At 42.6% G+C, this 26,886-nt stretch overlaps 1 pseudogene; it reads left to right on the top strand.

Moving 5' to 3' along the window:
* Nucleotides 1–22,133: 22,133 nt before the first annotated feature.
* LOC147005042 (chromatin remodeling regulator CECR2-like) lies at nucleotides 22,134–26,495 on the top strand (annotated as a pseudogene).
* Nucleotides 26,496–26,886: the final 391 nt, after the last annotated feature.

A 26,886-nucleotide genomic window follows, 5' to 3' on the forward strand; every position in this document is an offset into this window, starting at 1 on the left:
CCATGGGTAAGTTGAGAGATGAGAAACCTCACCAATGAAACCCTATTAAAAAAAAACAATCAAAATAATATGTACTTTCTTTAAAGATCTGTAAATGAGCTGATTAAACCTGGCAAGTTATCTCTTAAGAAAGCAAGTGGACCCAGGCACATCAAGGTACAGTGGAAACTGGCATGAAATACTTCTCACACATGACAGCAATGTCAGATGTGAAGCTGAGGCAGAGGGCAAGCTGAAGGGGTGTGCTGAGCAGGGTCAGTGGGACCCACCAGGCAGTGATTTGCAACCTCCCCTCCCCCACAAATGGGATCTTAGAACACTGACACTACTTCTGAAGCCATGGGTGCCAACTTACACACAGTATCAAGCTGGGCCAAGCCAAGCCATGCTAAGAGAAAACCTAGGTCAGAAACAACCACTTAGTGTTAGGTGTGCCAAATAAGATTCCAAAAGTGATAGAAGTCAAGGATGATTGCTGTTAATTGGTTAGTATGACATTTGCATACTGGGTGTACTAAGCACTGAGGGCATACCCCCCAGTGAGCATTCTCCTCTGGGCATAATATAGAGGATACATTGTGCCCTCTCTGACCCTGAAGTGAGGATATAACCGGTATACTACTCACGTAACTCTACTACAACTCAGCCACAACAGAACAATGTGAAGATATTAATTAAATGAATACACCTGTTAAAAACTTGAAAAGTGAAATAGCCCCTAATGTCTAATGCACTAATGTAACGAGCATGAAAGTCTAAGGCAATATAAACTGTGCAAAAATTACTAATTACTAATCCCCCTTGGTGGCCTCCCATGAAAGTCACTTAGGTGATATCCCAGAGTGCACAATTGAAATTACATGAAGTTTAAAGTGCTGTCAAGATGACTCAGTGGGTAATGTCCCTTGCTGCCAACACTGAAAACCTGATCACACAGAGTGGAAAGAGGACACTGACTTTTATTTATGTTGCCTTCTGATCTCCACACATATTCTCTGGCAAGTGGGTTACATGTGAATGTTCTCATTCACTTGCACACATACACATGACTGGATTAGAAAACAATTACAATTATTTTTCAAAATAAGACTACTCAAAAGTATGGAATTCTACTACTATACAACCTTCCCAAAGTACAAGCATACATATCTACATATAAAAATGTAAATGGAGTTTCCCTAACTTAAGAGTACAATATCTTACCCAAACACTCTCAGAAAGATTAACATCAGTCAATTCTACATCCTGCTACACTGCTGAATTTGTTCATTGTTTCTAGAAGTTTTCTGGTCTAATTTTAGCTTCCCTATGAGCATGTTTCTCTCTATTCTACATCACTTCTTTTTTTTTAATTAGATATTTTTCTTTATTTCCATTTCAAATGTTATCTCATTTCTTATATTCCCCTCTGTAAATCCCCTACCTACTCCCCCTACTCCCTGCTCCCCAAACTACTCACTCCCATTCCTGTCCCTGGAATTCCACTCTGCTGGGTCATAGAAGCTTCACAGGACCTAGGGCCTCTCCTCCATTGATGACCAACTATGCCATCCTCTGCTTCATGTGCACCTAGAGACACCAGTTCCACCATGTGTATTCTTTGGTGATTTAGTCACAAGGAGCTCTAGGGGTACTGGTTAGTTTATATTGATGCTCCTCCTATGGGGATGCAAACCCCTTCAGCTCCTTGGGTCCATTCTCTGGCTCCACCATTGGGGACCCTGTGCACTGTCCAGTGGATAACTGTGAGCATCCACTTCTGTTTTGCCAGGCACTGGCAATTTACATCACTTCTTACAACACAATCACCTTCTGTCCTATAGCAGTGCCTAATTTCACAACTGTAAATACACAAGGAAGACATGTTCTTCCCTATTAGCAAGATAAGAAAATTTGCTAGGAAAGGTTAAAAATGAGAAATTGGACTGAATATCTCTTTCCATGTTGAGACTTTGTGTGGTTTGGGTATCAGAGTGACTATGACCTCACAGAATGAGTTAGCAATGTTTCTTCTGTTTCTATTTTGTGAATAATTTGTGGAGTATTAGCTCTTTGTTGAATGTCACATAGAATCCTGCACTAAAACATTTTGGCCCTGGGCTTTTTGGAATGGAAAACTTTCATGACTGTTTCTATTTCCTTAGGGCTCATGAAACTGTTAGTTACTAGACAAGATTTAGTTTTGATAGTTGAAAACTGTTTAGAAATAACCCATACCATTTAGATTTTCCAATTTTCTGCAGTACAAGCTTCTGCAGTAAAACTTGATGATTCTTTCAATCTCCTCAGTGTCCACTGCTAGGCCTCCTGTTCCATTTCTGATTTTGTTAATTTGGAAATTGACTCTCTGCCTTTCAGTCAGTGTGGCAAAACATTTGTCTATCCTTTTGACTTTTCTCAAGGAACTGGGTCTTGGTTATATTGATTATTTGTATTGTACCCTTTTTATCAAATTGACTGAATTTAGCCCTAGTTTGTTCCCTGACATCAAATCCTATCTAACTTTCCATGAGATGAGGCTTTGTCTCACTTTAGGAACTGCAGAATGCAATACATCAAAATCTTGCTGATCTACATGGTAGAGATGCACACCACTCCTTCACTGAGAACAGCCACACTGGAAGGATTCAGGGTGTGTTGATGTAGCCCAGCATGTCAGTGTAACCTGCAAGGTGCCCAGAGACATTAGGAGCAGAAATCTGGAGTATTCCTCCACAGCATTTTTCACTATGGTCTTCAAAAGCATTTTGTACAGAAATAAAATGGGTTCACAGATGCACATACACACACAAACATGAAGACCAGAGGATTTTGTGGGATGATTGTTGTCTGTACCATGTGCATTCTAAGGAAGAAATTCAGGTTTCTAGGCTTGGCAGCACGGATGCATACCTACTGACCCAAGTCATCAACTGATTATCTAAAGCAAAGAATATTATAAGCTCTGTATCTGTATTTATGCTCTCTCTCTCTCTCTCTCTCGCTGTCTCTCTCTCTCTCTCTCTCTCTCTCTCTCTCTCTCTCTCACACACACACACACACACACACACACACACTGTGCACATTTTCCCACACCATGAAACACATGAAAATTAATGAAAATACACAAGAAATAGAATTCAAGGAGGGATCTGGGGGAAGGCTGGAGGTTAGAGTGACTTAAAAGCCCCTAAGGTGACTCTCCTTTTGTTGTAGGTTGTACCTCATATAATTGGGTCCTTTATTGTATTTGTCTTTCCCTATAGCACTGTAGACTAGAATGGAACCAAGAGCATTGTGCATGTTAGTCAAATACTGTACACCTTAAACACATCCCAGGTCTACAAACCCATTAATCTACAATTATTACAGGGCAGGTGGCATCAAGACCCTCAGCTGAGACACTCCAATGACAATGTGGCCATTTCAAGACTAGTTGTCAAGAATGGCAGACAAGTCTGGAGTAATTCTAATAGGCCTTCCTTTATATGTTAATTGAACTTTTTCCCTTACTGCTTTTAATATCCTGTCTTTATTTAGTGCATTTGTTGTTCTGATTACTATGTGTTGGGAGGAATTTCTTTTCTGGTCCAGTCTATTTGGAGTTTTGTAGGCTTCTTGTATGTTCATGGGCATCTCTTTCTTTAGGTAAGGGAAGTTTTTTTTTCTATAATTTTGTTGAAGATATTTCCTGGACCTTTAAGTTGAAAATCTTCATTATCATCTACTCCTATTATCCATAGGGTTGGTCTTCTCATTGTGTCCTGGATTTCCTGGATGTTTTGTGTTAGGATCTGTTTGCATTTTGCATTTTCTTTGATAGTTGTGTCCATGTTCCCTATGGAATCTTCTGCACCTGAGATTCTCTCTTCCATCACTTTTATTCTGTTGCTGATGCTCACATCCATGGTTCCTGATACCTTTCTTAGGGTTTCTATCTCCAGAGTCCTCTCCCTTTGAGTTTTTTTGTTTTTGTTTTTTTTTTTTTTTTTATTGTTTCTACTTCCATTTTTCGATCTTGGATGGTTTTGTTCAATTCCATCGCATGTTTGATTGTGTTTTCCTATAATTCTTTAAGGGATTTTTGTGTTTCTTCTATCTTTTTAGAAGTGTTTGCCTGTAGTTATTTAAGGGCTTCTACCTGTTTAGCTGTGTTCTCCTGTACTTCCTTGAGGGATTTTTGTGATTCCTCTTTAAGGGCTTCTACCTCCTTAGCACTGTTCTCCTGTATTTCTTTAAATGGGTTATTACTGCCCTTCTTTAAATCTTCTGCCACCATCATGAAATATGATTTTAAATATGTGTCTTGCTTTTTGGGTGTGCTGGAGTATTCAGGAATCATTGTGGTCAGCATACTGGGTTCTGATGATAATAATGAAACTGAGGGCTGAAATCATCCAAGTGGAAACAAAAAGAACTATTCAAAGAATCAACCAACCCAGGAGCTGGTTCTTTGAGAAAATCAACAAGATAGATAAACCCTTACCCATACTAACTAGAGGGCACGGGGACAGTATCCTAATTAACAAAATCAGAAATGAAAAAGGAGACATAACAACAGATCCTGAGGAAATCCAAAACATCATCAGATCCTACTACAAAAGGCTATACTCAACAAAACTGGAAAATCTGGATGAAATGGACAACTTCCTCCAGAGACACCACATACCAAAGTTAAATCAGGATCAGATTAACGATATTAACATTCCCATTTCCCCAAAAGAAATATAAGCAGTCATCAATAGTCTCCCAACACAAAAAAGCCTAGGACCAGATGGCTTTAGTGCAGAGTTCTATCAGACCTTCAAAGAAAACTAATACCAACTCTCCTCAAACTGTTACACAATATAGAAACAGAAGGAACTCTACCCAATTCAGTCTATGAAGCCACAATTACTCTGATAACTAAACTACACAAAGATCCAACAAAAAAAGAGAACTTCAGACCAATTCCCTTATGAATATCGATGCAAAATTACTCAATAAAATCCTCAGAAACCAAATCCAAGAACACATCAAAACAATCATTCATCCTGACCAAGTAGGTTTTATTCCAGGGATGCAGGGATGGTTTAATATACAGAAATCCATCAAATAAGCCACTATATAAACAAACTCAAAGACAAAATCCATATGATCATCTCGTAGGATGCTGAGAAAGCATTTGACAAAATCCAACACCCCTTCATGATTAAAGTCATTGAAAGATCAGGAATTCAAGGCCCATACCTAAACATGATAAAAGCAATATACAGCAAAATAGTAGCCAACATCAAATTAAATGGTGAGAAGCTGGAAGCAATCCCACTAAAATCAGGGACTAGACAAGGCTGCTTACTTTCTTCCTACCTACAAAATATAGTACTTGAAGTCTTAGCCAGAGCAATTGGACAACAAAGGGAGATCAAGGGGAAACAAATTGGAAAGGAAGAAGGCAAAAATATCACTATTTGCAGATGATATGATAGTATATATAAATGACCCTAAACACACACTAGAAAACTCCTAAACCTGATAAACTGCTTCAGCACAGTAGCTGGATATAAAATTAACTCAAACAAATCAGTGGCCTTTCTCTACACAAAGGATAGACTGGACGAGAAAGAAATTAGGGAAACAACACCCTTCTCAATAGTCACAAATTATATAAAATACCTTGGTGTGACTAAACTAAGGAAGTGAAAGATCTGTAAGACAAGAACTTCAAGTCTCTGAAGAAAGAAATTGAAGAAGATCTCAGAAGATGGAAAGATCTTCCATTCTCATGGATTGACAGGACTAATATAGTAAAAATGGCTATCCTGCCAAAAGCAATCTACAGATATAATGCAATCCTTATCAAAATTCCAACTCAATTCTTCACTGAGTTAGAAAGGGCAATTTGCAAATTCATGTGGAATAACAAAACACCTAGGATAGCAAAAAGTATTCTCAACAATAAATGAGCCTCTGGGGGATTCACCATGCCTGACCTCAAGCTGTGCTATGGAGTAATTGTGATAAAAACTGCATGGTATTGGTACAGCCACAGACAGGAAGATCGATGGAATAGAATTGAAGTCCAGAAATGAACCAACACACATATGGTCACCTGATCTTTGACAATGGAGTTAAAATCATCCAGTGGAAAAAAAAGGACAGCAGTTTCAACAAATGATGCTGGCACAATTGCTAGTTATCATGTAGAAGAATGTGAATTGATCCAGTCTTATGTTCTTGTACAAAGCTCAATACTAAGTGGATCAAAGAACTCCACATAAAACCAGAGACACTGAAATTTATAGAGGAGTAAGTGGGGAAAACCTTCGAAGATATGGGCATAGGGGAAAAATTCCTAAACAGAACAGCAATGGCCTGTGCTGCAAGATCAAGAATGGACAAATGGGACCTCATAAAATTGCAAAGCTTCTGTAGGGCAAAAGATACTGTCAATATGACAAAAAGAACACCAACAGATTGGGAAACAATTTTTACCAATCCTAAATCTGATAGGGGACTAATGTCTAATATATTCAAAGAGCTCAAGAAGCTGAACTCCAGAAATTGAAATAACCCCATTAAAAATGGGGTATAGAGCTAAACAAAGAATTCTCAACTGAGGAATACTGAATGGCTGAGAAATACATGAAAAAATGTTCAACATCCTTACTGATCAGGGAAATGCAAATCAAAACAATCCTGAGAGTCCACCTCACACTCATCAGAATGGCTAAGATCAAAAATTCAGGTGACAGCAGATGCTGGCAAGGATGTGGAGAAAGAGAAGCACTCCCCCATTGCTTGTTCAACCACTCTAGCAATCAGTCTGGAGGTTCCTCAGAAAACTGGGCCTAGGACTACCACTAGATCCAGCAATAGCTCTCCTGGGCATATACCCAGAAAATGTTCCATCTGGTAGTAAGGACACATGCTGCACTATGTTCACAGAAGCCTTATTTATAATAGCCAGAAGCTGGAAAGAACTCAGATGTCACTCAACAGAAGAATGGATATAGAAAATGTGGTACATTTACTCAATGGAGTACTACTAAGCTACTAAAAACAATGAATTTATGAAATTCTTGGGCAAATGGATATATCTGGAGGATATCATCCTGAGTGAGGTAACCCAATCACAAAAGAAGTCACTTGATATGCACTCACTGATAAGTGGATATTAGCTCAGAAACCTAGAATTCCCAAGGTACCACTTCCAAAACACAAGAAAATGAAGAAGGAAAACCAACTGCATGGATATGTCATTCCTTCCTAGAATAGGGAATAAAATACCCATGGAAGGAGTTGCAGAGACAAAGTTTGGTCTTTGAGAATAGGATCGACCATCCAGAGATTGCACACCTGGGGGTTCATCCCATAATTAGCCACCAAACTCAGACACTATTGCATATGCTAGCAAGATTGAGCTAAAAGGACCCTGATATAGCTGACTTATGTGAGGTTATGTCAATGCCTGGCAAATACAGAAATGGATGCTCACAGTCATCTATGGTATGGAATATAGGGCCCCCAATGTAGGAGCTAGAGAAAGTACCCAAGAACTGATGGGATTTGGAACCCTGTAGGGGGAATAACAATATGAACTTTCAGTACCCCCAGAAAGTATGTCTCTAGCTGCATATGTAGCAGAAGATGGTCAAGTTGGCCGTCATTGTGAAGAGAGGTCCCTTGGTCTAGCAAACTTTCTATGACTCAGTACAGGGGAAAGCCAGGGCTATGAAGTGAGAGTGAGTGGTTAGGGGAGCAGGGCTGGGGGAGGCTATAGGGCACGTTTGGGAAAGCATTTGAAATGTAAATGAAGAAAATATCTAATAAGAAAAGAAAAAATATTTTCAATAAACATGAAAAAAGGAAAAATTTAAAAGGAAATGATGATAAATACAGAAAATGATGTGGGGAAAGGAAAACCCTAACTCCTGAGTTTACATATTGATACATCTGCTCTCCAAATTAATATGGAGAAATCTCAAAGAGCTAAAAGTAAATCTACATATCACTCAACATTCCACTCTTTTACCTATGGTCCAATGGAATGACATCCAACTCCACAGAAATCTGCTCAGCTATGTTCATTGGTACTGTAGTAACAATAGGTAGGGAATTTAAACCATCTAAATGTCCTTGAACTGATGAAAAGATAAGGAAAACAGGGCACATACACACAAGGCATTGTTCAATTGTGAGGAAAAATGAATTCAAGAAAGTTTCAGCTAAATGCATGAACCTAAAAAATACACTGAGTGATATAAACCATACACAAGAAGAACAAACTCCACATGATGTTGATCATTTGTGTTTCCTATCTCCCAATCTTTAGATGTAAGTCCATAACTTGGAGCAACCACAGAAGACATGAAAGAAAAGGCAGACCATATATGAAAAGAAGAAGCTCTAGAGAGAGCTATAGCCGGGTACAGGTGATATGAAGTAAAGAATGGAAAAAACAGAAGTGTAGTTGTTGAAGGAGGAGAAAGAACATTGTAGAAGAAGAGAGGGAACATCAATGCGAGGAGAGGCTCTTGGTCCTGTGAAGGCTCTATGCCCAAGAATAGGGGAATACCAGGACCAGAAATGGGAGTGGGTGGTTTGGGGAGCAGGGGCAGCAGGGAAGGATTAGGGGGTTTTGGAGGGGAAACTAGGAAAGGGGTAACATTTGAAATGTAAATAAAGGATATATCTAATAAAAAAGAAAAAATAAATAAATAACAATAAAATACTTGAGAAAATATAAAAAATATACCATGTTATATTTATCTAAAATTGCATGCACACACACACACAAACACATGCACACAATACGTATGTGTATCCATACATATATATATGTGTATATATATATATATATATATATATATATATATATATATATAATTACTTGCTGTGATAATGCTTCCGTCAGGACCCATAGACTACATAACAAAAGACATATTACAAGGCATAGAAAACCTCCTTTGGGTTGATGGTTAAGGGAGCCCAAGGGATAATACAAGTAATCAACTGCTTTCTCCCTGTTTTGTCTCCTAAAACTAGAAGGTAAATCCCTATTGGTGAGGACACTATTCAGTTTGAGAACAGGACTTAGTGGAAGTGAGATGGGTGTGTTCCAGAAGCCTTCTTCCTGAGAACCTTTAGAGAAGTTAAATAAACATCAACAAAGCGTAACACATAAATTACTCACACACACACAAATACACATGCACAAACACACAAACACTCACACACACATATACTCACACACACACAAAGTCCTGATATAGCTGAAGGAGAAAGTTTACGGGAATAAGAAAGTAGAGAAACAGGAAAAAGAAAATGGTTTCAGTTATTTTATAAATATTAAGTTACTCTGATTTCAAGAATATTAAAGGTCGGGAAGGACTGGAGGAGCTGAAAGGGCTTGCATCCCCTTGGGAAGAACAACAAAATCAACCAACAAGATTCCCCCAGAGCTCCCAGGGACAAAACACTAACCAAAGAGGACCCATGGTTCCAGCTGCATATGTACCAAAGGATGCCCTTATCTGACATCAATGAGAGGGGATTAATTCTTTCACACATTAACTCTGATTCATCTCCAGGCTGAGTCAGTTCTATTCAGTAAATACTTACACAGTCACCTGGAACAAGTACTTCCACAATATATTCTTAGATCTTCTATGGCAAAAGGGGAGCTTCAATTGTCCTTCCTAATTAGCACTAACAAAACACAGCAGTTTATATTCAAGGACAACCGCATCTATCAAAAGCTATTTCCCAGAGTGACTTGGAAGGTTATTATATCTGGTGTGTGGTTATCACTGTTGCTGTATTGCAAGCAAAACTGAGGCACATGACTCTGGTCTTCCTGACTTATTTTATTTTCTTTTGTGATGGTTTTTATTTCCTCAGCAGCTGCACTGCAATGACTGTATATTTCTCAATGTTTGGCTACAGAGCCATGGATAGATGTGTGTTACAGAGTACTTTATGTTAGGAGTAGGAGAATTAATGACAGCATGGATACAGTATGGAGGTGAATACATCTTAAAGTGTGTGTACATGGGGTAAGCCACATGATCCACACACAAGAGACCATCGCCTTGTGGATCCCTAGGTGCTATGGCTTCACACATATACAGGAAAGGATAGCTGGGTCTGGGTTTAGTCAGAGAAGATGCAACTGACCCTAAAGAGACTGAGGTCTCTGGAAGTTTAGAGGTCTGGTGGGGTGGGTTTGGGGAACCTCGTGGACAGAGGAGGGACAGGGGAGGAGGTATGGGATGTGGAAGAGACAGAGGGTAGATCTGGACTTTAAAACAAAAATCATAAGTAAAACAAAAGCATAAAAGTTTTATTTTTTGCCGGGAGTAATGGCGCACGCCTTTAATCCTAACACTCGAGAGGCAGAGGCAGGTGGATTTCTGAGTTCGAGGCCAGCCTGGTCTACAAATTGAGTTCCAGGACAGCCAGAGCTACACAGAGAAACCCTGTCTCGAAAAACCAAAACATAACAAAATTAGTGTTATTTTTCTTGTGTTTCAGACTTGCTTTTCTTTCTAAGCAGAGTAAGTTTGTCACCTTTCTGGATAGACAGAATTAATAGGAGCTAGAAAGTTGAAAGCAAAGATGGCTATTATACCAGCATGGGTTCAGCACATCACCAAATCAAGGACAGGGTGAGGGAGTGGGCTGTGGAGCCAGCTGGAGAGCCACAGCCTCATGACTGGACCCTTGAGAGTACCAGGCTCCCCTGTGTCTCATTCAGTCCTCTCTCACCTCACAAGGTGAGGACTTGCTCACTCTTGCTTGTAGGGAGTAGAGCATTGATCACTTTGACCACTAGGGGGAGCAGTGATGAGGGGTCAGGACTAATTCAAAGGTGTATATGGGCAGATGGTCTGTTACCCTGCCAGCTGGGTGTGGTATCAGAGAAGGAAGAGTGGGTGACCATAATCAGACTGACATTTTCTCAGCGCCATGCTCTAAGTACAGCCTTGGGCAAGTGGGTCCATCATACTGAGCTTTGGCTTCCTTATCTGTCATTGATGATAAGAATCCAGACCTCACATTGATGTTGTTTAAGTGAGATGCTTTGACAGCTGCCTAGCTATTGAAAAGAGATCAATATTATTGCTTATTACAGTGTAGACCCAGGGCCTTCCCTGGGAATAACAACAATAACGATTATGTTAGCAGCAATAGAAGTAAACGAAGGAATTATTGTTAGATTTTTCCCATCTTTTCTTTCAGTCAGGTCCAAGTTTAGGAGTGCAGGGGACTGGGCCTGGAGACTGCTGTAGCTGGTTAGGTTCACAGTTGCTTAGCTAGCCCCTGTGGAGAAACAGTGAAAGACACTTTTGGCTACTAGGTCCAAGACATGCATAGTTAGGATAGCCTCTACTAGTCACTTGCATGGTGGTGGCTGTCTTGGGTTGAATCTTTGTCCATTGCACTGCAGCTCAAGGCTTTTCTTAGGATTAAATCAGGGAGAACTTAGGGGGATTTGACCAAGAAGAGACTTTTATGAGATGTGTAGCAAATCCCAACTGTGACAGGCAGCTTTGTTATGAATACCTTCTTTATATACAGTACTGGAAATGCCCAAGTCACTTCTCCTTGCACAGTAGGCCATACAGCATGGTAATTCACTTTATGTTGCCTTCCTTTCTGGAGTTAAAATTTCATGTAAAGAAGAAAATAGATCCTATGACATCTGAACTCTTAAAATTGATCTGTGTGGATGGGTTTTTTTTTGTTATTTATTGTTAATATTTTTGGTTTCTGAACTTGTTTTGTTTGCAAGAGGAGTATGTATTCTACAGGACTGTGACTGTAGCTATTCTCAATTTGGGTGCAGGGAAGCATGTTTCAATATGCAATTCTTACAGTAAACTTTTTTATAACCCAAATTAAATAACTATGTACAAATTACAGAAGCTGACAGAAAAGTCTCCTACATGTACAAATATGGATAAGAGTAGACACAGCAGGGGATAATAGGTGTGTATGCTGAGTGCTTACAGCAGCTGGCTTGCCCTAGGCCACCCAATACTCTTCCAGATTTCCCCATTACTGTTGTGCTCACCTTGTCCAGCAAGAAAATATGCAACAAGGTCAGATTCTTCTCAACAGCTTTCTTTATTTCAGGAACACCTCCATGCTACTGGGGAACTCAGGGAAACCCCTGGAGGACCGCCTATATCCACCCCAGCACTGTGGAGAGCTATGTGTCCTCCTGGGATTTGTCAGTATGTCGGACCCTTTGATGTGTAACACCCTCTCAGAGGGTTTGGCGCCAGATTCGGGCTGGAACGTGTGCAATGGCTTTGTTTAAGGCGCTGGTGTACTGGAGGTCCAGGGCATCTTTTGGGCGTGCGGCTGCCTACACATTACACCCTTCACTTCACCACCTACCCTGTTCTTGTGTTAAGACTCCCACTTTGCAACAAACTTATCACACAGGGATTTTACACAGTTTGGGGAGGGCTTGGATCACAGGCAAAAAAACAGGTCATGAGGGATCTTTTTTTTTTTTTTCAAGTAGAACAGTTTGCTACTATGCTTAGAACAAAAATAAATACATTATTGTAGCTTATAGCAAAAAAATAAACAAAAGAACAAAAAAGAAAAACAGCAAAACATAAAAACAAAACCCAATCCATGCTAAAGTGGTTAGGGACAGGAAAGACGATCTCATTAACCTTGAGTGGCCAGCCCCATGTAGCACTATTGCCCTGTTTCCCATGTTTAGCTGCTGCCAGGCTGTTCATACTTCCAATGCCATCCACCACCTGTGGCTAGCCTCCAGTGAGCTGGCTGCCACTCACACTTCCCCTTTACCTCTTAAAATAATAACACAAAACCCTTGTAATATGCCAGACAAATTTATTAGGGGAAATCTACAACCACAAAATGCCCATGTAAACAATGCAAAACTCAACACATACAAATACAACCTGCACACTTAGATCAGGAAAATGTACCTACATTACTCTATTTCCCATTTATGAAATCCCCAGTTACTTATGGCCCCTAGAGCCCCGTAGTCCAGCACCATCTTCCTATTCCTCCTTATTTTGTTCTTCATTTCCTCTCTCTTCTCCATCTCACTTCCCCTCTCTAAAAATCTCAGCTCTGCCTTTCTTCCCCCTGCCCAATAAGAGCCTCTAGCCTTATCTGATCAATTAAGATTTCACCTGACTGCACCTGTTTTTAGGGACTCTTGAGGGAGCAGAGCACACAAACAGCAATATTCCTTCCACCCCTTTTTGTTCACTTAAAAGGCTCTGAACACAGAAATAGCAGTGGTAATATCAGAGCCGTGTATACATGCCTGGCAGCCTAGGACACTGAGTGTGGGCAGGTCAGGCACTGTACCTACAGATCTTCTGAGATTCTCCACTCAAGTGGATTTGATCCTGTTCATCTAATACAGCATATTCACTGGAAGGGCAAAAGCCAACGGCAGGAAGTGTGGGGATGCCTCACAGGTTAGAACATCTGCTACTCACTAGAAGACCCACATGGTACCTAACAATCATCTCCAGGAATGGTTGTGATTCCATCTGTGCTCTGAGGGAAATGTCCCTCAGGAGGAGCCACATATAGTATTACATTCAGTAGGAAAAACACCCATTCACATAAATGTTCAACATAAGTCTAATCAGCAACAGCAAAACAAAGCAAGTTTATGGTCAAGGACAACAGCATCTTTTAAAAGCTATTTTCCAGCAAGAAATGGAAGGTCATTATGTCTGCTGTGTGGTTATCACTTGACGAAGATGAGCTTTGTGAATACCTTAAAGAAACAGACAGACTAATGCTCTGGTGGCAAGAAGCAAAGCTTTACTGATTTCTACAGCTTAAAAACATGGGTTATGACTTTGCCAATTAGGCCCAAACAATAACATTTTTACATAGTTGCACCGGGCAGACAATATTATCATTTTTGGAGTCATTTCCTCAGAAAGAGAACAAACTTCACAAGAAGAAACTGTTATCTGCAGACCCAAGGACATTTTCCTCTCCGGGTAAATATTAACTCTTGACTAGAAACAAGGAAAAACTCTGGCTCACAGAAAGCCATGTTTAGACATCCCTCCCTTTCAGGAGGGACGACCCCTGAACTTTCTCCCAGTTAATGGCTCTGACCTTTTCAGGCCAGAACCAAAGGGAAGCTATTGTTAGCCTCAATCACTGATGCTCTGTTGCAAGTAAACTGAGGCATATGGCTCTGGCCTTCCTGATTTATTTTGTATTCCTTTCTGAATGTGTTTATATCCTCAGCAGCTCTAGAACAATGATTGTATATTCCTCAGTATCTGGTTCACAGGATCATGAATGAATGTGTGTGTGTGACAGAGTGCTATATGTTAGGAGTATGAGAATTCATGACACCATGGATGCAGTATGGCAGTGATTACATCACCAAGTGTGTGTCCATGGGGTAAATAAAATTATTGATACACAAAAGTTCATCACCTTGTATACCCCTAGGTGGCTATGACTTTACTATATAGCCCTGGCTGTCTGGAACTTACAAAGATCCATTTCTGGATGTGAGTTCTAGGTCTACAGCAGGGGATACAAAACCTGAATAAGGAAGATGGTCTCAAAAGTCATGACTTGCAAATCCATTTTTTGCATAAGAAATAGAATTTTTAAAAAATAGGTTTTACAATTTCAATTAATATAGAGATAAAGGCAAAAATAAACAATGAAATACAAGAACAAGAACATATAACTTTTAAATAACATAGCAACAACTCAAAGAACAAAAAATGAAAACTTCAAACAAAACTATAAAAAAATTATTGTTCATCTTTTTTCTTCACTTTTAGCAGCACAGACCTATAGCCTGTTACTCCTCTTGGACATTTGTTAGCAGTGCAGTCACCTCCGTTCTCTGCCAAGAGGAATTATCTGAAGAGAAAAGGGAATAACACCCTGAATCAGCCATGGCTTCCTAGTTAGGGCCTATTCCCACTCAGGACATGTGATATAAAGAGATTCATCTGAGGAAGATTCATCTGAGGAAGATTCTGGATGCTGGAGATCAGGGTCAGCAGGGGCCTCCTGGCATGACAACGCATTTTGCAAGATGGTCTCTTCTTTAGCTGTGGCCAATCCCAGCTCTCTAGCAGTTTCTGAGACCTGGGAAAGGAAGGCAGTTACTAAGACACAGGAATGGTGGGGAAAGGCATGGCAGCTGTCAGACCTTTATCTCCCACTACCTCATCTTTACTGGACAGTCAACATTAATATGCTAACTGAAATTACTGATGTGAAATCTGCAGATAGGACCCAGAATTCACTCAAACCTCCACATAGCATTCCACCTATCTGAAGACATGCATGCAAGAATGTGACATGTTATTCACCTGTCACCCTGAGTGGACAGAAGACTAAAGCAGAGTTGAAAGGTTCACTTGCCAGTGATAATAGTGCCTCCAAAGAGGCTAATTCAGAGTCTCACAAGATGCTAACTTCCCAGAATACTTGTGTGAAAAAAGAGCAAAGAACAGCTACATTCCATGAGGAGGGCGGCTGCTTGGAAGTATGGATTAGAAAGTTGGTGGGAGGAAGCAAAGATAGATTCTATTGTGCCAATTATCAGATAGTCATAGCCTGGCCGAATTGTTTGTCCCTACCTGATGTTCTTTAGTCTCCAGGTTGTTGGTCTTCTCCTGTTCTTCTGTACCACTCAGGTTCAACTCCATCAAACATTGACGAATGACGGCCCAATCAGCCAGTACTTCCTTCTTCTCCTGCTGCAATATTGCCAAATTCTTCTTTATAAGATTCTTCTCCAGCAGGAGCCGGCTGTGCAGGTTACTGGAAACACACTCTGCATGGTAAGTTCCTGCAGCCTCCTCCTCCCATTTCTACTTACAGGTCCCATTAACCTGACATGTACCCTGATTCCTGTGAAGACCTAATACAATCCACCAGGATACATCCATGACAGCTGTACAAACAGCAAATAGCCATTTCATGGAAGAAGAAATTTGTGCTGCAGTCCAAACACCAAAAGGGTCCATGTTTTTCCAAAAGAAACAGGGATCTCCATCTACTCATGACAGTCCATGCATTGGGACAATACCAATTAGTAGGGTGCAACTACAATCAGGGTAGTCATTAGAACCAAAGGGAGGGCACTCTATCCTCATATTACACCTCACTTAGCTCTGTAAAACCCTGCATGAGCCCCACAGGCCCAGTACAACATAATAACCTTCTGATGATCTGAATCACTTGTCTGTTTAGAGGCTCCTGAGGATGCTTGGAGAACACTGGCAGTGGTAACAGTCTCCTAGAGACCTAGGAAAACTGAGTCCAAAAATCCAAGGGACACTGATGCCTAAAAAGCATAAAGTATAGAACCAGACCTGCAGTCTCCCGACCAGAAACAAAGGAAGGCAGAAATGGCCATTTCACAAGTGTTGGCCTCCCAGACAAGTACTTACCAATAGAAATTTATCTCCTTCATGAGCTCCTGCTTGTTCTCTCGGGCCTCCATGTTCTTGTTCTCTAATTCATGTAGGAATGTCATGATCTCCTTCTCCTTTAATTTCAGTTCTTTATAGTGTCCATTTGGCCTGTGGTAGGGCCTGGCCCCAGGAAGACAGAACTCCATAAACTTAGGCTTTTAGTAACACATTAACTCAGGCTGGGTCCTGGACTACTGCAGCCATGGAAACCACACACTGCATTCTAAATGCTGGGATTTTCTTAACCTTGGGAAACTGGCTATCCTGGCCCCTGAACACCAGAAGCTAGGCATCTAGATTGAGGGTGCCCTGGCTCCCTGCGTTACTCAGTAGGTCTGAAGGGCAGACTAAGCAGTTATGTTCTCAGGGGTCTAGGCTACAGGTCTTTACCCACCAAACAGCTGTGATGGTGTTTCCCCTGTTTCCATAAAAGGGATTCTAAATCCTGGATACCTAATACTGTAGAGACAGTTATTATATATAATTCTGGAGATGAGTCCAGACATCACCACAGATTTATAATCTGCCCCCAAAATACAAAAGTACTAACACATGTGACAACATAGTCAAAGTGCAATGCTATTTAAAGTGGGGACTACCAGGCCTCAGGACCCACCTCACCTGGATACTCTTAGGTAAGTAAATCCTCAGGCCAAAACACCTACCCCTAGATTCCAAATTGTGGAGAGAAATAAAAACATACAAAACATATTCACAGGTCTGTACCTGTGCATGCACATAGACTCACAGACTTAGACCTATACACAGGATGGAGAAACAAAGAGTGAGAGAATGAAAGAGAAAGAGAGACAGAGACAAAGGGAACACAATGAGAGGTAGAGTAATGCATGCAACATTACTGCCTCAGAGTATAAGGCACACAGACAAACAGGAACAGGCATGAACTTCAGGCATTCTAATCAAGCACTGAAAAGAACCATGTGGGACCTGGCCCCTCCAGCTGCTACCTGGAGGTTCCAACACTCAGTCACCTTCGAAACAAGTAAAAACACAACTACAAACTCCCATCACCTAGCAAAGGCTTTCCAAATGAACCCTAGGAAATCATCACTGTCTCTATCCCTGAGTTCTTCACTCAGACTCCAAGTTCCTCTTTTCAGTGGAGGGAGCAGAAGAGTCTATTTCCCTTCTCGCTCCGGACAAAACTTCAGGTGTGGCCACTCCTCTAATAAGTATTTAGGGGCATGAAGTGAGGCCCAATTATGTTCTGGTGGTATAGCTTCCTAGAACCCACCCCTTTAAAAGCATAAGATGAAGGAGGCATTGCAGACCCCGGAATGACACCACAGGTATGGAGCAACGTATACCTCTTGTTCATGGATCCCTCGGTCACATAGATCAGGCGATCTCTCAGCTCATTTGTCTCCTGGGTAGTGAGCTGGATCTCTTTGATCAGCTCATTCTCTTCCTTCTCAAACTGTTCCTTGCTCATGATAGGTATAGGGGATGATGTCTGTCTGTGAGCCACTGTAGGTAGATGAATATGAGAATATTTGATGTGAGAATGCAAAGAGTGTGGACTTACCAAAGAGAAGGAAAAAGGCCTGTAACCTAGTGACACCACCAAGAGATTGGTCCCAGCATGAGATTTCTTCTGAGTGGATCTCAGTTCTACCATCACTCTAGAGAGATCAGGTGATGTAAGTAGCCAGATGTATCCTCATTCCCCCTTAAACGTGCTTATGAGGACCAGAGAGATGTCTTCTTCAGGGTACAACTTGGCTTCAGAGCCCTGAGCCCTGTGGTTTCACAAGTCAGACTACAAATTCACTATCACAAGTATTTGAGATCTTGGAGATGCTCAGATATCCTACCTGTTACTCTAAGCCAAGGAATTTGTTTAATAAGTCAGGCAGGGGGAGAATATGTTCATCACAATGATCAACTTCCCCCCTGAAACACAAAACATCCCAGAAATAAAAATAGAATCCCCCTCTGGGTCTATCAACTGCTTGTTCTTTGTTTACAGTATAGAAATGGCTGCCACCCACAATTGGTGATAAAGAAAGGTAAGGTAGGAACTGTCACAAACAGGAGGTCAGAGTAGTTCTGAGAACATGACATCATGGTCTGGAGCACCATTCTCTCCCTGTGACTAATGTCTGATAACTACAGGAGCTAAAAGAAGCCATGGACTGAAATGCAGGTATTCCCTCCCTCAATCTGGCATAGCTTAGACCCGCTGTCACTCCTGATGGTCTCATTCTGTCCCCAAGTAACACCCACAATACCCAGTGCAAGTCAAGACTTGAAGTTCATAGCCCAACAGCTTTGACCTTGCCAACTCCTGCCTTAGGGGATGGAAAAGTACTGTTCTGAAATCCTTGATGATTCAAGAATTGTGATAACCATGGAAGTTTTTTTGCTACCCAGAGTCTCCAGTTCCACATTACTAGAAAGGCCAGCTCAGGCCACCCCTACCAGGAAGCTCAACATCCACTTCCCAGGACTTACTCCTCATTTGCCAAGTCCACCTCCTTCGTCCTTCATTACTCTCAGATGGAAGGCCAGCATCCTTCCTCCCCTCTCTGGTCTCTCTCCCATCCACATTGGTTCTCTGAAAAAGTCTACCAAGTCGGGCAAGCAGGGCCATCACTGCAATGTGCAATCTCTGACTGAGAAATCTCAGTCAGCTTGTTGTAACTACAACAATGGTGACATCACAGAGGTTGCTTAGAACTCTCCAGGAGACAATAGAATGTCCAAGAAGGGACTGCTGATGTCATGGACTACATAAAGCCTTTGGTTCCCTGCTAATGTTCTCCCTGTACTGACAGGAAGCTGAGCTGCTCTTTCCTGGGGCATAGCCATTGAGGACATCCTCCTTCCAAAGCCAGGGTTTGCTCTAGGCTTGATTGGCCACACCTAAGTAATTCCTATGTATCTAACTCTGTGTTTCCTTTCCAAACCCTTCTCAGAAATATCTCATCCTACCTTAAATTTTCCTCAATCAGCATTAGGAGCCATTAAAACTTAGTGAGAAATCATACCAGTTTGAATATGCAGCCAAAATCTACTCCTGTCTAATCATATACAGGTGCATGAAATCTCATCCATGCTGAGCCTTCAGGGCTGGTTGCAGTGTGGGTGTGTGTTAGGGACCACACTCATGAAGCCTTGTGTTTAGCATTTGAAATTTGCCCCAAGATCCCTTAGGAGGGAGACATGCAGTCATCATGCTTCTGACAACATTCTAGAGATCTTTTGGCAAAGGAAACTGAAATATGGAGCCACCAATGTGTGACCATCAGATTGTGTGGGGGCTTTTCTCACTGCACCAATCTCACCGATCAGTATTGCTTATAGCCCTCTGTGTTCTAGACCATGAGTTTCTGTATGAAATAAATAATATATTCAACAGAGGTGCGGATGTGCAGGCAGAAAGTATAGGGTAATACTATAGACATAGGTTAGTTGACTGGGCAAGGTCCTAGCATCTTGTATTTGGGTTCATGTTTGGCCCCACAAACCACACAAAACCCAATTTCCGTCAAACATGAATGATTCATTAAATGCAGACCCTAAAGTTGATTGATCAGAACCATTGCTCAGGATTCGTGCCTGAGCCATAGCTCAAAAAATCTATCTTTGTTAACTTATAAAGACAGAAAACAAAAACCCAAAAACCAAACCAACCAAACAAACAAAAACAAATGAAAAAACAAAATTAGTTCATTTAAAGTTAGGGAAGTATCCAGTGCTCTGTTCGGATCAGGCCATTTTAGATATAATTGCATATTGACCCTTAATTTGAGGGGTCCCATGGAATGGTTTATGTACCATTGTAAGATTAACAAACCTCATACAGAACACAACAGAATGTGGACACCATGACTTTGCTGAGTCAAGTTGTTTTCTCTGTTGATGATTGGCTGTCATATGACAGCAACTATCTGAAATAGGGGGCAGACATAGAAATCAATGACTTTTGCTATACTGTGCTGTACATGCCTTAGCATTAGATTATCCAGGTCTCTCACAATGACTAGTTATGTTTCCACAGTACTTGGAGGCCCCACTTGGAAGCTCAAATATAGGAAAGTGGAAGCAGAATTGTCTGAGCTCAAGGTTAACTTGGTCCACATGGGGTATTTGAGACCCTGTTTCAGAAAACAACACTGAATCACACACTACATCAAAGGCCTCACTTACCAAGTCTTGTCTATTATAAAGAACTTAACATTCTCCCCCTTCCAGTCTTTCTTTCTGGGAAGATGGAGAAGTGAGAATGATCTTTCCATTCTAAGGACTATGTTCTCTGTTTCCCTTAGCCCACATTAGGAAAAAATGAAAGTGAGTATTATCATCTGAACAACTGATTAATATCCACTGCTGGTAGTGTGATACGGTGCTGATGACAATCTTAGCTTCCTTTAGTGTTGCTGACCCAGCAGGAAGTATTAAGTGCTGAGGCCAAAGCTCAGAGAAACTTTCAAGGGGCTAGACAGAAGCCATCAGAGACTCTCCACATCCTTGTCCTGAGATGAAATCCAGGAACACAATGTGAACTGGGTGGCCAATTTACCATATATCAAACTTCTACCTCCACCTTTCTATGTTCAGTACAGGAAAGTGTGCATGCACCTCCATGCCAGATTGATCTTGATATATGTCCCAGGGCGCAGACTTTTTAGAGCGTTGGTTGTAGTCAAGCAAATGGTGCCCTCAGTAAGATGTGAAGACTATCAATAATAAGTGACCACACTGTATTTGTTTAAACATTAGTTAAAAATTGAGCATAACTGAGGAATTGGACACCAGCTCTGCGTCCTGGTCTTTTTGTGCCTATACCTTGCTCAAAAGGAAGGTGGGAGGACAACTTGGGTTCCTCTGCATGGATAGAGTGAGGTGAAATCGGCACTGACCAGTCTGAGCAACAGTGCTGAAGCCCTTTATTTCAAGTAAAACACACATTCTCTGTCCTCCTTGAAAGTGCTCCTGTTGAGGCCATGGACCTTGTATAAACATGCTAACATCATGCAGACATCTTTCCTAATGATACAAAGTTCTCTCTGGTAAGGCTTGCCCCCTTACCATATCTGTAGGAAATTTGTTACATGGCAGCCGTCAGTCTATTTCATGCTTTTGCCATAATATGCTTCCAAGTTGTGATGGTTTGTATACTCTTGTACCAGAGAGTGGCACCATTTGGATGGGTAGCATTGTTGGAATAGGTGTGACCTGTTTGCAGTAGGCATGTCACTGTGGGCATGGGCTTAATACTCTCATCCTAGGTGCCTGGAAATGGGTCTTTTACTAGCAGCCTTTGGGTGAAGATGTGGAACTCTCAGCTCTGCTCTTGCCATGCCTGTGTGAATGCTGTCATGCTTGATGATAATTGACTGAGCCTCGGAACATGTAAGCCCGCCCCAATGAAATGTTTTTATAAGTCTTGCCCTAGTCATAGTGTCTGTTCCCAGCAGTAAAACCATAACTAAGTCAGATGTTGGGACAGCCATTGAGGGAGGGGGCAAGCATGTGCCTGTTTGAGTGAGTTTGCAAGCTACTCCCCCAGTGCACTACCCTTGTCCTGGCCTGCCTCTGCTTGAGCTCTTGCTAAGCTGAGGGAGCTGCCATTTGCTGAGTGAGAGGCGCTGCCCCATGGCCAGAGTTGGAGCTAGCAAGCAAGATTGAAGCAAGCAAGAGTGAGTGAGTAATCACAGCAGGGAGATGTGCCCAGAGGAAGGCTGCATGGCCATGCTGGGCATGCTCTGCTCCTGGTGGGAAGTCCCAGCCATCGCACAATTCTGCTTGTTCTTTCACAAGGCGTTATGCCTGCTCAACTTCGAGATCGAGGAGTTAGAGGCAGCTCTTCACAGAGATGACTTGGTATTTATCAGTGATCTGATTGCCTGCCTGCTTCAAGGCTGCTATTAGCGAAGAGGTATCACGTCTCAGACATTCCACAGCTACTTGGAAGATATTGTTAACTAAGGTTGTGAGCTTGAAGAAGGAAAGCCCAATCCTCTGAGAGATCCCAGTTTTCAAACCTTCCTCTGTGTACATGAGTAGAGATCCTGCATCTCCTCTGTGATTACCCGCTTGTTGCAGATGATGTCTTTGATCTTCTCAAGGGTCTGGATGCAGACAGTCTCCGAGTTGAACCTCTAGGTGAAGACAATTCAGGTGCACTGTACTGGTACTTCTATGGGACACAAATGTACAAAGAAGACCTAGTACACGGAAGGTCCAATGGAGAACTCTCCTCTAGCAGGGAAAGTGAAAGGCAAAAAAAAAAAAATGTCTCAAATGTTCCAGGAAAAACAGACAAAAGAAGAGGAAGGCCTGCAAAACGAAAAAAAAAACTACAGGAGGAGATTATATCCAGTGAAAAGCAGGAAGAAAACTCCTTGACATCTGACCTACACAAAAGAAATGGATCCGGAGGGGCAGGCCAAGGTACTTGGTGGATCCTGTGTCTAACAGAAGAATGGAGACAGGTTACTGAGAGCTTCCTGAGAGCCGACCTCTCTCCAAGAGCAGCAACTCTACAAGCTCCTTAGCAGGACTTCCTGCCTGAAATCTGCAACATGATTGCTCAGAAGGGAAAACGTCCACAGGGCACAAAGCCAGAGCTGCAACACAGGTTTATATCTGTCCACCTGCCCATCCAATTCATCAAGCTAGAGGAAACTCCCATGCTCACCAAGATAGAAAAACAGAAGCACAGGTGGGAGGAGGAGGAACGACCAATCTTTCTTGCAGTGCAGAAGAAGGAGCAAGATCAGATGTTAAAGGAGGAGAGAATGCAGGAAAAGGAGGAAAAAGATCAAGGCAGTGGAAGTCTGGGCTAAGAGGAGAAAGCTCAGGGAAGAATGAGCATGGCTATTGGCTAAAGGCAAGGAGCTACCCCCAGAACTTTCCCATTTGGATCTGAATTCTCCTATAAGGGAATTGAAGAAGACCAAGGACCTCTTTGAATTGGATGACGATTTCAGTGCCTTGTAAAAGTTCTAGATGTGGCGAAGGCTCACAAGAATTCCTGGCCCTTCTTGGAACCTGTGGATGAATCTTATGCCCCCAACTATTACCAGATTATTAAGACCCCCATGGATATTTCAAGCATGGAGAAGAAATTAAATGGAGGTTCATAGTTTACCAGGGAGGAATTTGTAAATGTCACGAAGACCATGTTCAAAAATTGCCTAAAATACAATGGTGACAGTAATGAATATACCAAGATGTCTGACAATTTAGAGCAGTGTTTCCATCGGGCCATGACAAAACACTTTCCTGGTGAAGATGGAGACACAGATGAAGAATTTTGGATCAAAGAGGATGAAAAATGCTAAAAAAGAAGGAGTCAGTCTGGTAGAAATAGTGGAAGCCATGTTTGGACTCTCTCAAGAAACACAGAAGGGTACAGCAGGAAACAGCCACCAGTAAAGAAGGGGGGAAAATCATTGCCCGCAGCACACTGAGCTGCGTCCTCAGGGGACAATCAGAGCAGCAGTTCCATACAACTCTCTCCAGAGGTCAGCACATCAAATGGCCAAGGCTTTTCTTGCCCCCTGCATTGTGGTAGGGTGCCTAGTCACGCATCCCTTTTAAACCAGATGAAGCCAGCAGCACCAGGAACGTTTGGCTCTCTTCAAGGATCAGAACCCATCAACTTACATGGCTCCTCTCGAATTCCAGAGGTGCCCCCAGAGGAGCCCTTGCAACACCCAACCTTTGCTATACAGTCTCCAGTTGGAATTAGTAACCATTGGTTATCCCTGCTCAGTGCTTCAGACCTTTCCAATATGGTGTCACATGTCCCATCCTTACAGCTTGGGCAGATGAATTGTCCCAGTCAACTTGTAACATGTATCCACCAGCTCCATTCCAGGCAGGATTTATTCCTTCTAGGCATGGTGGGACTCCAGCCCGACCCCCAGACATTCCTGAAAGGTCTGAAATTCCTCCTGGTCATATTTATCATTCATACAAGTATCTAAATCGAGGACACCCTGCTGTTTGGAATGGGAACCATGGTACTGTAAACCCTGGATGTTTGGGGTCAGTTGAGAAGCCCCACCTGGGTCCAGGACCCTCTCAACACCCTCATACCATTGGTCATGTGATGGATGGCCGAGTGATGAGACAACCTATCCCACCAAACCAGTGGACTAAACAGTCAAGCTTTCTACCTCATGGTGTTCCTTCCTCAGGGTATATGCAGCCACCCTGTAAGTCTGCTGGACATGGTTTGCAGACACCTCCAACTCCAGCACCAAGTCCTGGATTCAGAGGGCCCTCCCAGGTGCCCCGGGGGGCACAAGTAGGGGAATCCATGATGGACAGCCCTGAAATGATTGCCATGAAGCAGCTCCCCTCCGGAGTCTTTCCCCCAGGTATGCCTTACCATCCCCCTCCAGCGCACTCCTCCCCAATAACTGGTCCCTCTCCAAAGGTAGCTCATTCGTCATCAGTATGTGTGTTAGAGCCCGAGACTGCATTGGACAACCCTGGGAGTACACAGGAGATGACTGAAACACAAGAGCCTGAGGACGACCAAGAGCCTTTACCTGGACATGAAGAGAAAGCAGCAAGCATTTGTTCTTCAGAGGGGGTATACCTCAAACAACTACTTCACCCTGCACCTCCCTTGCAAGCCAGCGGTACCAGGCAAAGCTCACCACAAGAAAGGGAAACAGAGAACTTCCGACTCAATAGTGACGCTTCAGACTCTGCAGACACTTCTAACACATCAAAGAACAAGAACACCTGGCCTTTGGACAATAGCTACAGCAGCCCAGCTGTGCAAGGCTGTTTGAGAGACTTCCCCATAGTGGCAGAGATGGGGAATCTACCTGAAAATGAGGTCCTTGGTGAAGCATCTCCCTGTAGGTCAGAGGGGAAGGGCCTTGATGGTAGTGGTCCAGAAAAGCCAATCTGCCCCAGGGGTAAAACATTGCAAGAAGCCATGCTATGCATAGGACCGAATGCTACTACACCTCTTTGCACAGATCCCCGTTGGATGGCTGGCAAGGTGAACCAGTTTTCTCCCTTATACATGCCTGGCATAGAATACTCTAACTCAGCTACACAGTACTCTATGAGTCCAAGTTTGCAAGGCTTGGGCTCTATGATGGGAGGAAAGTCCTCAGGATCACAGCCTCAGTCCTTTCCTCCCAGGGGGTTCCAGGATAATGGTCCCCACCCTGGACTCTTTCCTAGGTACCATCCTCAGCAAGGAATGAGATATACCTACCAGCCTTCTTCTCTGCCTTCCTACCACCCCTATCAGAGGACTCCTCATTATACATGTCCACAGGGCTTTTCTGATTGGCAGAGATCTCTCCCTTCCCAGAGAAGCCAAAGTGGACCCCCAGGGAGTCACCCTCCATGCTCCCTCTTCCCAGAGAAGAATGTCCTGTCTAGTCTGCAAGGTTGTGAGACACTAAATTCTGCCTTAACTCCTCCAACTCAAATGGATGCAGTGACTGCTAAGGTTGTTCCTCCTGATGGACACAATTCTGGTCCAGAAGAAGAAAAGATGGATGAATCTGTGGAGAGGCCAGAGAGTCCCCCAAAATTCTAGATCTCGACAACCATGATGCAGCTCCCAAGTGGCAGAACTCACTGTCAACCAGTGTCTATCTTTATGGAACTCCACCACCATCTCTGAGTTCAGGAATGACTTTTGGTTCATCTGCTTTCCCACCCCACAGTGTGATGCTGCAGACAGGGTCTCCATACACTCCTCAGTGATCAGCCAGTCATTTTCACCCCAGGGCATACCCATCCTCTGTGCCTGCCCATCCACATCCCCACCCAGTAGCCACCCAACCCAATGGCCTCTCTTCAGAGCGTTCCCTCAACTTCTGTCACAAAGAGGGCCTAGGTCACTTTCAGGCTTCGATGATGGAGCAGACTGGCACTTGAAGCAGATTAAGAGGCACATTTCAAGAAGTACACAGACCAACGGGATTGCAAATGCATCCAGTCCAGTCACAGTCCTTATTCCAAAAGACCTGGGCGCCTGTGGAGTCACCAGAACAGTTGCTGACTCGTAAAATCCCAATACTTCCTCTGGATCAGAGCTAGTCTAGGGAGGACCTAAGCCCTAAGGAAGTGGACGGCTTATTGTGGAGACCATAAGTCAGGCCTGGCGGATTTGGAGGAATGAATGCTGTACATCTCTGTCCTGTCTTCCGTTTCCACCTCTTCACTGTGAATCAAGCCTTCCTCAGAGCGAACAGTAAAAGCCTTAGGTGCATACTCTTTAGATAACTGGCTGGCCTGTAGCTGGGATCATCTGCACAGCTGACAAACTTACCCACAGCAATATACCTGGAGTTCTTGTTGGCTTCTCCAAATCCCAAGACTCTTGTCCAGGGAAAATCAATTTAAACTTGGGTGGAGTGTACATGTAATGCTGGAGTGGTGCCTTTAAACTTTCATGAGCAGCTAATCTCAGGTATATATTTGGTGAAGG

Source organism: Mus caroli, unplaced genomic scaffold (assembly GCF_978045245.1).
Source record: "Mus caroli unplaced genomic scaffold, Mus_caroli_1 scaffold_4, whole genome shotgun sequence".
In the NCBI taxonomy this organism is placed as follows: Eukaryota; Metazoa; Chordata; class Mammalia; order Rodentia; family Muridae; genus Mus; species Mus caroli.